Source organism: Dermacentor andersoni, chromosome 10 (genome assembly GCF_023375885.2).
Source record: "Dermacentor andersoni chromosome 10, qqDerAnde1_hic_scaffold, whole genome shotgun sequence".
Classification (NCBI taxonomy): Eukaryota; Metazoa; Arthropoda; class Arachnida; order Ixodida; family Ixodidae; genus Dermacentor; species Dermacentor andersoni.
Window position 1 is genome coordinate 127,006,030 of NC_092823.1, and position 13,626 is coordinate 127,019,655.

The following is a 13,626-nucleotide window of genomic DNA, read 5'->3' on the forward strand; positions in this document are numbered from 1 at the left end:
TATGCTGCCGACAACCCAATTTCACATGACGACAACCTGTCCGCAGCAACCTCCGGACAAACGTTCCCCTTTGAGAATTGATGCAGATTTCACTGCTCATGTCTGAACCTGGGATTTCCGAGCCTGACTACCGACCCCTTGGAGCTGCTGCAAGGCCTAAGCTGTGGCTGCCGGGAGTATCGTCTTTTGGACCAAGCGAATACATCGCCACAAGAAGCGGCGTGCGGTAAGGGCCTTCGTGACGAGGGTCTTCAGTGGCCTCAATTGGCTGTTCTAATCGACGTCAACAAATGAAGGTGAGCTGGAAGACTAGAGTAATTCTTCGGATTAAGAGGCATACTTTATGAGAATTAGATGGCACGCCGGAAGAAACGGTATAGGCTATACACAGTGAATGGAAAGTGAAAGATTTGTAACTATCAAGTGTCTTCTCTTTAGGGGAAGTCTGAAGCTACCAGGGACGGAGTCGAAATGCAACAGGCAGTTGGTGCCACTCAAGTGCTTAGTCTGTGAAGGGCAGAGGTTGCATATGAACAATACAGCGGAAGGGTGACTTAGTGTGCAGGTTTCGAAATTGGAGAAGAGAAAATTTATTGGGCAAGTGTTCAAAGGTTGTTCCCTTTTTGGGTTCTATACGACTGTTCTAAAAACAATAATGGGAAGCTACCCAACATGGCCTCCCGCAGGGGCGTCTGTGTAGGCAGGTATTTGGTGTGTTGCGACACCACGAAGCCGAGCTGATAGGGGGATCGACCTTCATACGAATAACTGTGCACAGTGAGAACGGGATCCTAAAGGTCGAGCGGATGCTCAGTTTACAGACATTTGCGGGCACAAGGCGTATGCAACCAATCTCTCTGGCCTCGGCTTTACATACAGGGCATCTGTGCAGTTATCCATTGCCGGAAATCGGTCATTCTTTTCCTTTACTCTGGTCTGCATTTTGTCTAACTAGCTTTTATTCGCTGAGGTCTTGTGCTCACCTTAGTGTCGCTTGCTGTCTTGCAGTTAACTTTGTGTTAAATTGGCAAACAAGCTAACTTTGTATTTGGTTATATTGGCTGCGCACAGTTGGCATTGGCCGGCTTTGAAGTGTAGAATCATTGTCCCCCATTGTTCGGTATAGTTGTGGTTGGTTGACACCTACCGAAATCAAGTAGGCCTATTTTTCTGGTACCAGGCTGCTTTGTCTTTGATTTGAATATGGCAGCACATTTTGATACAACGTAACACAGAATGAACAAGCACGAGAGCTGTTACATGCCTGATAAGTTTGCCTGGTGGCTCTCTTTGAAAAAGTGGGTACCCCGATGACTCCATGCTTCTTCACCTAGAACAAAGGAACATTTGCAAGTGTTCATGTTAGCGACAGTCAAATGACTGAAACTACCATCAGAAGTCTACGGCATTTAGTAGTTGCAAAACACCTAACGAAGACCCTCAGTCCTGAATATGAAGTTGCAAAAAAAATTAGTGTTGACCTTTGTGTTGAAATCCGTGATAATCTTCATGAAAAACTGAAAACTTGTTTGATTTGAATACTCCCTTAACTTGGTTACTTGCATTGTTCCATGAACAGTCTACATACCGTGGTACGACTACCACGCCTCAAAAAATTTTGCGATGTAGAATTTCTAGAATTTTATATAGATGTATAAGAAATGAGTGCGATAGCAACCCTTTGGAATGGTATGGAAAGTAAGTCTAGCAGATTTAGGATTGATATGCAGATGTGCCGCGGTGTAGTCAGAGCTATATGAAGAGATGGACTGGATGACCACAAGGAGGCTTGGCGCAAAGCTGGCATTGAGAAGCGGCTTTCGTAGACAGCGTGTGTAGTTGAGAAGGGCCATATACGGACTGCATTGCAGATTCGTGCAGCATTGCTGGTGTTCTGCAAAATCGAAAACTGAGCAGATCAGATAGCTGTCACTATACGGCGCTGGGGAAAGCACCACACATCAAGATAGGAATGGAGCAGTGGTCTGGGCTTGACAGCCTGTTGTGGCTGTTATTGAGCACACAGTGGACAAGCCTGGGAGTGCAAGCCACATGCGCGATGGGGCACTCACTCTATTGTGCATAGAAGTGTAATAATGCAATAATCAGATGAAGAAGAGTAAGTGGGATATTTATTGAGGTGGGGAAATGAATTGCATGAAATATAGTATTATGATGCGGACACACATGAACATGAACGGAACATAGTTCACTTGACAACCGCCTTGTGATCACTGAAGTAGGTTGGCAATGGCAGGTAGTGCACTCGGGATGCGACGCCCTTTCCGAACACAAGATCCAAACAGGTGTTCTGTCAATAGTGGGACTACAGGAGGCAGTGTCACTTGTCTGAAGTAGACAGTGTGACCAATAAACACGCCAAGCCACTCGTTTTCACATCGACACACATTTTTGTTAAAGGGACACTAATGCTGAGGAATAAATCAATTTAGACTAATGATGCATTGTTTGAGAACCCTGCAGGCAGTCATTTCAAAACATAGTTTGATTATTAGATGAGAAAATGAAAGTCCAACTATCAGTATATGAAATTCGCGCTTAAGCCCCATCGCTGGTACGTCCATATGACGTCGGGGATTCCAAAGTATATTTTCGCATTTGGGCTGCGTTGGCTGAATAAAGGTTCCTGAAACTTGCCATGTTTAATATCTGGTTCCTTTAGAACACAATGTAGTCAATCTGTACCGCTATATATTATCAGCAGGCCCTACAAGATGACATGAAAATCCAAGACATTACAGCCCCCAGGTGCGGGAACTTAAGTAGGCGTCGCCACCCGTATTTCGTTCTTGCACTTTTTCTGGCTTGCCAAATGTCTTATGGTTGTAAGAGTGGTGTTTTTGGTGTTGCAGAACCGGTAATTTACTGATGCAGAAGAAATCATCTTTCACTTTAGTGTCCCTTTAAAGTCTCCAGTAATGATAACCAGTGCACACAGCATGGAGCTTATGGAGTAAGAAGTTAGTGACGTCGTTCTGCAAGATTCCCGGTGAGAAGTAGACTGCTGCAACGATTAAGCCCCAACTTTGTAAACGCCACAGAAATTGTCGCAACTCTGCTGCGGCAGCGAGATGAGTTGGTAGGTTCCGTCGAAGCGGTCATAAATGGTACATGTGAACGGTTACATGTGAATGGTACAATTTGTGAAGCTAACGCACTTGTAACCTTTCAAGTGTATGTCCACGCTTCCAAAAGCCGTAGCAGCGGTACCTCTTGGACAACGTGGTCATGCGAGCCATCAAAGGAGGGTGCAGGCAACGAGCATATGTTGATGTTGCGTAGCGCTAAGTTGTGCGGTGACTGGAGGACGGCAAAGCATTTGAGGGTTAGCATAGTGAGTGGATGGTTTTGTAATCAATGAAATTCGCCCGACAACGGCCGATTGGGGTTTTCCCTTCCGTGGCAGAAGGTTAAGTTATTTTCTGTGTTCGTTAAATACAGTCAGTATGGGGAGTGGTAGCCCGAATTCAAGGTATGTAGACGAGTTTCAGTTGATGGTGCTTGTGGTAATCGTAGACCATCTCGCTGTATGTTCTGCCCTGCAGTTTATGTATAGTGGCAGCAGTCGCTTGCACTATCGGGAACTGCTTGTGACGGCGGGACGCGCACAGTTTTCTGTCCAAGGTGACAGTAACGGAGCGAAATTCGCTGGGAATGGAATGCAAAGGACGGGCAACTTGGAAATATACTTGATCTTGAGGTAAGCAACAATCCCAGTTGCTTGAGAGTGAAAGTGGAGGTAGTGACTTTTGCAGCTGCACATTTCGTCAAACTGCACGTGCTTGACATGAGCCCCCGCTCTATTAACCAAGCCGTCAGACATGTCAATGTTGAGTGTAAGCACGCATGACTTTCCTAAGGATAGTACGATGTGCCACACATTCACCATCACTGCGACAGCCGATGATGGTGTCGTCTTCAATAGCCTCGTGAATAGCATCCATATCTTGGGCAATGTGTAGTGTACACCTTTGTGACGAGTGGACTGGAATTAACGTCTGAGACGGCTCTGTGGAGGTTTGAAACTGCGCGATTTGACTTATTCATGTAATCCAAGACATGCGCAGCACACGAGTAGGCGTCTAAGAAAATCTGGAGGTCCAAGTTCTAGTCGAGGACGGAGACTGCCTATGGATTGTGATTAAACACTAACATGAATCATGCTTCTTTCTTCTGCCTGCTTCAATTTAGTATAAAGAGACTGTTGCAGGTTTGCTGCTTTTTTGGTGCATGGCACTAGTGACCTCTTCGCAGCTCTCTAGCTGCTTGCTTGTTCGCAGGAAGTGTGTGCTGCCCGTCTCTGTCTAGATGCTGCCATGCTGCTTACATCTGGCCGACCGCTAATTCCTTGCCTGTGTAACTATGTTTCCGTTGGTGCTTGTGCAATCTTAGAACCATTTTCGATGGATTTTATTGTGATTAAACACTAACATGAATCATGCTTCTTCCGCCTGCTTCCATCTAGCGTAAAGAGTATTGTTGCTCGTTTGCTGTTTTTTGGTGCATGGCGCCAGTGAGCTCCTCGCAGCTCCCTAGGTGTTTGTTTGTTTGCCGCAAGCGTGTGCTACTTGTCTCTGTCTAGATGCCGGCCACTAATTCCTCGCCTGTCTGTAACTACGTTTCCGTTGGTGCTTGTGCCATCTCAGGACCATTTTCTACCCATTTTATTGTAATTAAAAACATGAATCGTGCTTCTTTTTCTTCTGCCTGATTCCATCTAGTATAAAGAGTATTGTTGCTCGTTTGATGCTTTTTTGGTGCATGGCGCCTGTGAGCAACTTGTTAGCTGTAAGCGTGCCACTACACTACTGTCCAACTCTGCGCTCGTTTTCATGTCTTTACAGTGCGAGCTGCAATTATTTCATGAATTTCTCAGGAGCTGTTTTAGCATGTAGATACGCACTGAGTGTAAGTGCAGTGTGGTGTTTGTGGGTGGAGGCGGCGCTAAATTCTTTGTTTGCCACCTAGTGCTGAGGGAAATCTGGTGCTCGTTCTGTCTGTAATGCTTGGCATGAAGCGAGCCTTCATGTGCCAAAACTATCCAGAGTGGTGTCAACAGTTCTATAGCGAAAGAATCTTGTCCAACGAGGTTGCACGCGTAACACAAATAATGCTGTAGATTTTGTAATGCACGTGGGCACCAGTGTTTATGCTGGAATATAAGATGAATTACGTATAAATAACCAACAAGCTTGATTTATAAACCATATTTCGACAAGTGTGCTCGCCTCTATCGTGCTTTGAGTGTGACTTGTTCTTTTGTACATAATCTGTTTAATAAAGTATAAAATTCACCACTCATAGTTTTGCTACTGTGTGGTTTTTTTCTTCAGTGTCACTACAATCTGATGATATTGCCTATTGTAGCAGTTTGATGCTTGAAACGTGCACTTGCGAAGAGATAATAACTCACTGGTATTTGCGATCTGCACTTCTGCAAAGCAGGCAATTCTTGTGGTGAGACGAAACTTTGGCAAGCCAGGGAAGATATAAATATGCAGTACAGCCAGCAGCATTACCATGATGTTCTCACACCATTTCACTGTGTTGCTATGGATTTTTGCATTGTCTTAAGACCAGTTTGCTTTAGCTATATGCTGGCCAGCATTACTAAATTATGTATTGCATTCTAAAGAAACCGCACAACGTGACAACCAGCACATAGAGAAGAGCGACTTGCGGTTAACATATGAAGTTGCTGGTTATGTCGCACGAAAATGTGTTTTAAAGCTAACTGTGAAGTTTGCAAGCAAAGTGACAATCCCAGCCAAGGAGCCAAAGAGCTTGAGAACTTGTTGACGTAATGCTTTAGCAAAAGCAAACTACGCTATGTAAGGATCCTGGGTGTACAGAGTTTGGCAAAGGCCAAGTGCACGAACGCGATTGGTTGCAGCGAACGCGCGGCTGAACTAACAACGAAGGTGGTCAGTTTCTACCTACTAAGCTGCACTTTGAAAGGAGAATACAGAGAAGCGATGCAACAAGGAGTGAATGAAACTCCAAAAGATGAGTAGGTGCGCCTAAGCTAAATATGCAACATGGGGGCGGAAATGGGCATTTGGGATGCTGCTTGGCTTCAGCAAGCTGTTCTACTATGTTTTTGCAAGATGCGCCTGACCAATGTGTTGTATTTATTACTGTAAATAAAGTGTTTGTACATGCTTTGTAAAATTTACTCATGCTTTGTATTGTAAGGAAATGGCCTTGTGAAGGCGAGTACGCATTTGAGATTGCATATGCATAATTACTGAACAAAATGGTCTCCGAGTCTATGCGAGCGTATGGCAAGTTTACTTTTCTACAGCCGTGTAATATACCCTGGCAGTTTTAACAATGAAACCCTATGTGCTTAGAGCAAACGGCATCACGAAGGTAACGGGTCAACCCTTTGCATATGATTAGGCTGTGGCAGTGATCTAGGTAAATTAAACTTCACGCGATTGTGAGAACAAATTGGGCAAACATTTAACATCATCGTGGGAACGACGTGTGATATTCCCTGAGCCATCTGCAGTGGTCCGGAGAATTGCAGTTGGCAAAGTGTTGGGGTACCCTACAAGCAATTGCCCCGTCAGCGCAGAAACCGGCAGTCTACTTCAAAGTGAAATAACGCTGCCCGCTAGGCAGCTGCCGTGTCCCGGAGCTACCGAAGCGAAGTTTCAGGAGGTGGCTGTGTGTTTTGGCTTGGTCAGCAGCATATCGAGATCAGCCGCCATGAAGCCAGTGAGGAGAGGCCTTTACCCATGCCCTACTTCCTCCGCGAGCTATGAGAAAATTGTTCTTTGGCTTTTTTTTTAAAAATGATTTTGCTTTAGCGGCCATGCTTTCGGGCCACAATTGTGGTTTTGTTATGGTTCTGTGCGCTCACATGTGTTGCTCCCTAGGTTTCGTACCATGGCAAAGGCGCCGTGTGGGGAGGTTTACGTTAGTCCGTGTTTTTTTGCACTGTGTTATCTGGACAGTGCTCTCCCGTATGTTGCTGTGGCCAAGTGGGACAGGAGGAACCAAAGCTCGTGAAATGAACGCACAGGCAACGCTGTACACAATGTACTGCTCCACGGCAATGGCAACAGACCAAGAACTATCGGCGCAAAATTTTGCCCTCCTTCGGCAGAATCATGCTATCGTGCCATCGCAGGCCGAAACCAATGCGTTTCAGAATATGTATAATGAATGCCTTGCAGGTCAGTGATTCTTGCTTTTGACAGCGCATGGCGCATTTGCGGCATGTAGTGCATCCATTATGCAAGAATGCATAGTCCTGGTTTTAAAACATTCGTGTTTACCGACAACTTGCTTTTGTGCATACAAAAACACATTGCCTAACTGTTGTTTGTTTCTTGCAGTACTCACGACAGCACGAAGAATTTTAAGCAGAGCATGTTCGAGGTTCATGCACACCTGCACCGGTGTACCGTAATACATGTGCTGTTAGATCGTTGCACAGAATGTGTGCATTTGCTGCCCTCGGCACTGAGCGCCAGCCAGTCAACGCCTCATCTGGGAAGATGGGGAAGAAGCGGCTGCTTTGACTTAAGGAACGAATCCTTCCTACCGCAGGTGTATCTTACCTGTGTGCGCGAGAAGCACAGGGACGTGAAGCTTAGCAGGTGCGCTGCAAGCGTGAGCAAAGCTCCACAGAATGTATGCTGGCCCTACACTTGGACTGTTCTGCACCGTGCGCCAGCTATAGGAAAATTTTGGTTCCGTGAAGCTTCACTTACCGAGGGAAGAAGGCACCTCAAGCCGAAGTCAATGAATCTAAACTCGGAGTCAGAAATGACATTCTGCCTCCTCGACGGCATGCTGTCATAGTGATGCGCGGCCACCCGAAATTTGTTCAATAAAGCACGACGATTCCTCAAGCTACAGCTAGAACATGTTTGCGCTCATTAACTCCAAATAGATCGCAAATGGGTCGGTGTGTCGTACGTGTCTCCAGTGCATTCTTGCAGTGCAGTGAGAATGCATACATTTTTTTTATAGTGCCAGAAGTCCGCCTGAGAGTCCCATGAAGCCCAAGCAGAGAAAAGCAAGTAGAAGGCAGCGATAAAGGTGATGTTTTTAAAGAAATGCAAGAACTGAGCAGCGGCCGGTACCTGTGGTTGATGGGAACAGCTCAGTTGGCTGGCCTTGTGAAGCATATTTATCTTCATAAAAGCTGGACAAAGCAACCGATTTGACCTAATGGCCCAATTTGCAAAGCTCATCATAAAGTTCTTTCAACATGGCTTCGGCAACCGTAATGCAATGAAACATTGCGATTACGTCCTTCTGTTTAGAATTGTTGCGGAGTGCACACCTCCGTGCTAATGCCCCTTGATTATTTGAAAGTACCGACACACTCCTCGTTGCAGCACTTTCCGCCTCGATTCTACTTGCCAGCTGGCTGCGCACGGCGCGCTTTTCCTCTTGGGCTCCCACGGACGGGCCGCAGCATTCTATAGAGGCGTGTTATTTTGGACCAGTTGCGCGCTCCAGTGGTGTTCAAAATTTTTCAGTAGTGCTGATAACGGCATCGATAAGGCTGAAGGCAACGTTTATGAGGAGGATGGTATTTTAAAGCCGTATGAAGGGGCTATACTGATGTAAAAAGAGCTTTGAGGAGAGTTCTATACTACAATTTTTCTGCCACATGATGAGATGCTTCACTTTGTACGTCTCGTCTAGTATTGCTTGTGGCAGAAAATATCACCTGACTGAAGGAAGGCTGGAAGCAAACCAGAGCATGAGCAGCTATGTACAAGAGATGATTACGAATTAGCAGTTAAGTAATGATTAGTTGCTGGATTAAGACGAATTAAGGACGATAAAGGCATATTAAGGATAATGACGGTGCATTAAAGTTGAAGGTGTATTGGAATGAAGGGTTAAGAATTGTGGATTGTGAATGGACGATTAGGGTTGATTGAAGTAGATGGATTATGGTGCATTAAGAGTTACTATCAATTAAGGTGAATCAAGGACGATTAGGGTGGATTAAGGTCAATGAAGGTGATTATGGTGGATTAAGGCAGATTAATGTGGATTAAGGGTTGGTTGGGATTAAGGTTCGTTACAATAGGCTTTACAACTTTAATCCATCTTAATCGTTGTTAATACACACTCATCCAACCTAGTCGGTCTTAATACGCCTTTGTCAAGCCTAATTCACGTAAATAATCGTCTTTCAATCACGTTGATCCTCATTCATGACCTTAATCCTGCTTCATTATCAGCCTGGCTATGCCCACTGCAGGGCAAAGGCCTCTCCCATACTTCTCCAACCTGGTCATGTGCTAATTGTGGCCATGTCCCTGCAAACTTCTCAATCTCATCCGCCCACCTAACTTTCTGCCACCCCCTGCTACGCTTACCTTCCCTTGGAATCCAGTCCGTAACCCTTAATGACCATCGGTTATCTTCCCTCCTCATTACATGTCCTGCCCATGCCCATTTCTTTTTCTTGATTTCAGCTAAGATTTCACTAACTCGCGTTCCCTCACCCAATCTGCTCTTTTCTTATCCCTTAACATTACACCCATCATTCTTCTTTCCATAGCACGTCTCATCCTCAATTTAAGTAGAGCCCTTTTCGTAAGCCTCCAAGTTTCTGCCCCATACGTGAGTACTGGTAAGACACAGCTGTTATACACTTTTCTCTTGAGGGATAATGGCAACCTGCTGCTCATGATCTGCGAATGCCTGCCAAACGCACCCCAGCCCATCCTTATTCTTCTGATCATTTCCATCTCATGATCCGGATCCGTTGTCACTACCTGGCCCAAGTAGATGTATTCCCTTACCACTTCCAGTGCCTCGCTACCTATTGTAAACTGCTGTTCTCTTCCGAGACTTGAACAATACTCCAGTTTTCTGCAGAATAATTCTTTAGAACCACCCTTCTGCTTTGCCTGTCCAGGCCAGTGAGCATGCATTGCAATTGGTCCCCTGAGTTACTAAGCAAGGCAATATCATCAGCGAATTGCAAGTTACTAAGGTATTCTCCAATTCACCCTATTCCACCTTACTCTTATTCCTGATTCACCCTAATCCACCTCCATCACCACCATTCCACCTTAATCTACCATAACCCATCATAATCAGTAAATCCACCTCCATCAACCCTAATTCACCTTAGTCTGCCCTAATGGACCTTAAACGTTCTGCATCCATATTAACGCTCCCTAATTGTTCATGTACCGTAATTGGTCTTAGTACTCCATCAGCACTAATCGCCCTTATTCCTTGTTCGTGCACCTTAATCCTCCCTAATGTGGTCTAATCCACCTCAATCTTCGATCTTTAATCCACCCTGGTTCAATGACGAATGAATCGTTAGTTAATTTCGCTAATCACTCTCTCGTACAGGGGTGGACATGCTTTGGGTCGCCTCTGGCCTTCCTTTGGTCACGTGATATTTCCTATTCAGAAAGCCACTTTGAAACAGATCTAAAGGCTTTCGCCTTAAAACTTAAAAAAAAAAACGCAATGTACGTGGACTAGGTAGCGCTCATCACCTGCAATACCACGGTTATACTTGCCACTGATTTTTTCAGGGATTGCTAGATTGTATCTGTTGACGCACAGATCGACGTAAGCTGGAATTATTAGCGCCTCTACAAGCCGGTATTTCCAATCTTCGGTAAAACAGACAAGGGATCATAATCGCGAAAAGTGCGATCGGGAGGCTGTACACTCAAGAACAGTTTGCTCCCTTTGGAGTGCCCCTTCTGCCACGGAATCCCGGAATGAGAGACTCCGCCCAGTACTGCAAGGGGCGCGACCAACTAGAGGTCTGTCCCCGAGCACCTCTGTATTTATAGCCCAATAAATGCTTTTCACCACCACCACCACACGATAATCGTCATCTGCCTTGATGCGTTACCTCTCTTTGACGCTGCGAGCACGCGCGTTATCAGCATGATAGCATAAGGAACGGCACGCGCGTTATCAGCATGATAGCATTCAGATGTTGATAACGCGCGAGCCGTTCCTTACTGGAAATTGCCGGGCTCGCAGCGTCAAAAAGAGGTAATGAATCAAGGCAGATGACCATAATCATTGTGTGGCAGAAGGGGTACTTCAAAGGGTGCAAACCGTTCTTCGAGCGTATCTTTGCAAACAACAGATGGCGATGTGCGAGGTGACGGAGCCGCCGCACAATATTAAGCATACTGAGGAGAACCGCATTTTTATGCAACGTACAAATTGCCACAACAAGAATGCTGCTGAGCAAGCCGGAATAATGAAAGAAGAATGCAGCATTACGGGATGCTTTGCTACGAGTGATAAGACTCCTCACCTTGCAAACAACGCTATTCTTTGTTGGAACAAAGTTCTTTCGGCCAACGTTATGCAGCCACTGCTTCCTGCGTAAGCCATCGCGCTTTCCTTGTGGAACTTTCTGCAGTTAAATACGGAACAGAATGGCATAGCGTAGGCACATGGCCGAGCAGAGGAGAAAAATGGCGCGAACGAGAAAGGAAGAAAGAACAAGCAAAACGCGTGATCCGAGTGTTGCCAAGGGCAACGGCAGCGACACCAATCGTCGTTCGGGAAAATGGGGGCAAAATGCCGCGGGGTGAGGTGGGGGTGAGGAAGTCGCGCGGCGGAGGCAGAGTTTCAAATCATGAAGGGACTTTACTCCGAGCAGCCCTGTTTCGCGCAGCGCGGCGTGGTTTCGCGAAATAAGTGAACAAAAGAGAACTGGCCCGCTCCTCAGTTTTCATTCCTCCACGCCCCCAACGCAAGTTACGCCCCCAGCGCAAGTTGCGCCCCCGAGCAGAAGTTCCAACAGCGGCTACTTTTTACTGCTTCGCTAATAATTCAGTAAGCGGAAATACCCTGCTGCTCTTTTATTTATGCATATTTCTTTTTTGTGAGTGGCGAGCACCGTAAACGTAAAAGTATGCTCGAGAACACCCTACGTATGTGGCGCCACTGCCATAGATTGTGGTTCCAACTATAGAGTTTGTAGTGAGAAACTCTATGGTTCCAACCATTGAGGAACGAAATGATGCATAAAGTTATAGTGAGAAACTATGGAAATAATGGTTCCAACCATAGAGTTTCGTACGATAATTGTTGTATGAAACTCTGGTTCCAACGACAAGAGACTTCCAACGACGGCCGCTTCTCATTAGTTCGCCGATCATCCGGTAGGCACAAATAGGCTATGGCTTTTGATGGCTATAGTATAGCTTCATCCATCCACTCGACCAGCAAGAATGGCGGCCTCCATAGTCGTCGAAGTGTCCTCAAAATCGAAGTCGCTAAAGCTATTCTCGAAGTCGTTCGACGCTTCATCCGACGCTAAAACTCATTTGGGACGACTCAGTGACACAGTGGCCGTCGTTCAGAAGGAAGTGAACGCCTACCTCACCGAACTCGTGGACGCTCAGCGCAAGTCTGGTGCTGGCGACTTGGGTGCCGACAACGGTAATGTACCGAAAAAATGCAAAAAAAAAAAAAGAAAAGGCGGAAAAAAAAAAGGGGGGGGGGGGAGAACCGTAGCGAGGAAAACTTCACCGATTCTTTGCTACGTCCATTCATTTCACCTTTAGTCGCTTTAGACACCCGCCGTTTCGAGGCTGTCGTTTCGCATAACACGCCTCCAACTAGCACCAGCTCAGGTTATGGTTCATTTTGGGCGGAAGGCGCTAACATGTAGTTGCAGCACAGGCATAACATAGGATGTCGTAGCGTTGCATTGTCCCATCCACCACATGGAACATGTGCATGTAAACGGTGGTGGCGTAAAGGTAAGTGGCGCACGATAATTATAGTTCTGTCGTGCGATAACTTAAAGCATGAAAGGAGGATACAAAGGAGCATACATGTGAAAATGTCAGAATGTACGCTACAAAGATATGAATGTGGTCAGTCCCTGTGAACATCCATCGGGGGAAGCATGCTCGCAGTAAGCAAGCGAGAATACGTCTACAGTATTGGCGGCACATAAGTAGAGGACAATGTCAGCAGTGTTGAAGAGAAGTTGGTGCATGGCCTCGGTGATGTAACCATGCCCACTTCTTTTTGGAGACTACAAAGCGCTTGAGCAAGATGATATTGAATCACAGAAATTGTGTTCTGGAGTGTGGTTGCTGGTGCCACGATCCAATTTCAAAGGGCAATTCACATACACTCATGTCGATGTGATTTTGTGCAGGATGGTTAGAAATACATAGGCCATTATTAGCGGAGTCCCTATATGGTCAGTGGTCCTCAAGTTCACTCCTTGAAAAAAAGAGCCATTACACAGTTAGCGACATTAATTTCCCAGGCAATCCTGTATAGTCTTGTGCACAGTCTCCTGAAATGTATGACGACGTGGTATAGACTGCCAGATCTGAATAAACTGGGTGCGTCTTGATTGGTGATAACAAAATGTCATCATTGTTAAATATTGATGGGGCTGAAAAGGAAAGTGCACATATGATGCTTCAGGGACTGCAAAAAATGAAAAACGCTTGCAAAAAAATGGGACTTCTTTCGCATGCGAATGATTCTGATGAACATAATGCAAGACCACCGAAGAAATTAAGCAGAAAGATGAATTTTACTCTGAAAAACAATTTTTTGCATTGGCAAAGGTAGGCTTCACTGCACACAGATCGGTATGTG

The 13,626-nt window shown here is 45.7% G+C and overlaps 1 long non-coding RNA gene across 2 annotated transcripts in view; it reads right to left on the reverse strand.

Annotated features, from left to right (window-relative positions):
• The window catches only part of LOC129388052 (uncharacterized), a 226,920-nt gene extending 214,832 nt beyond the window's left edge, over nucleotides 1–12,088 (reverse strand). For both annotated transcript variants that reach the window (XR_011890670.1, XR_011890669.1), the window contains exons 1-2: nucleotides 11,306–12,088; nucleotides 1,265–1,330 (exon numbers count right to left, since the gene is read on the reverse strand). This is a non-coding gene — a long non-coding RNA (uncharacterized lncRNA). The remainder of the gene's footprint in view (nucleotides 1–1,264; nucleotides 1,331–11,305) is intronic.
• Nucleotides 12,089–13,626: the final 1,538 nt, after the last annotated feature.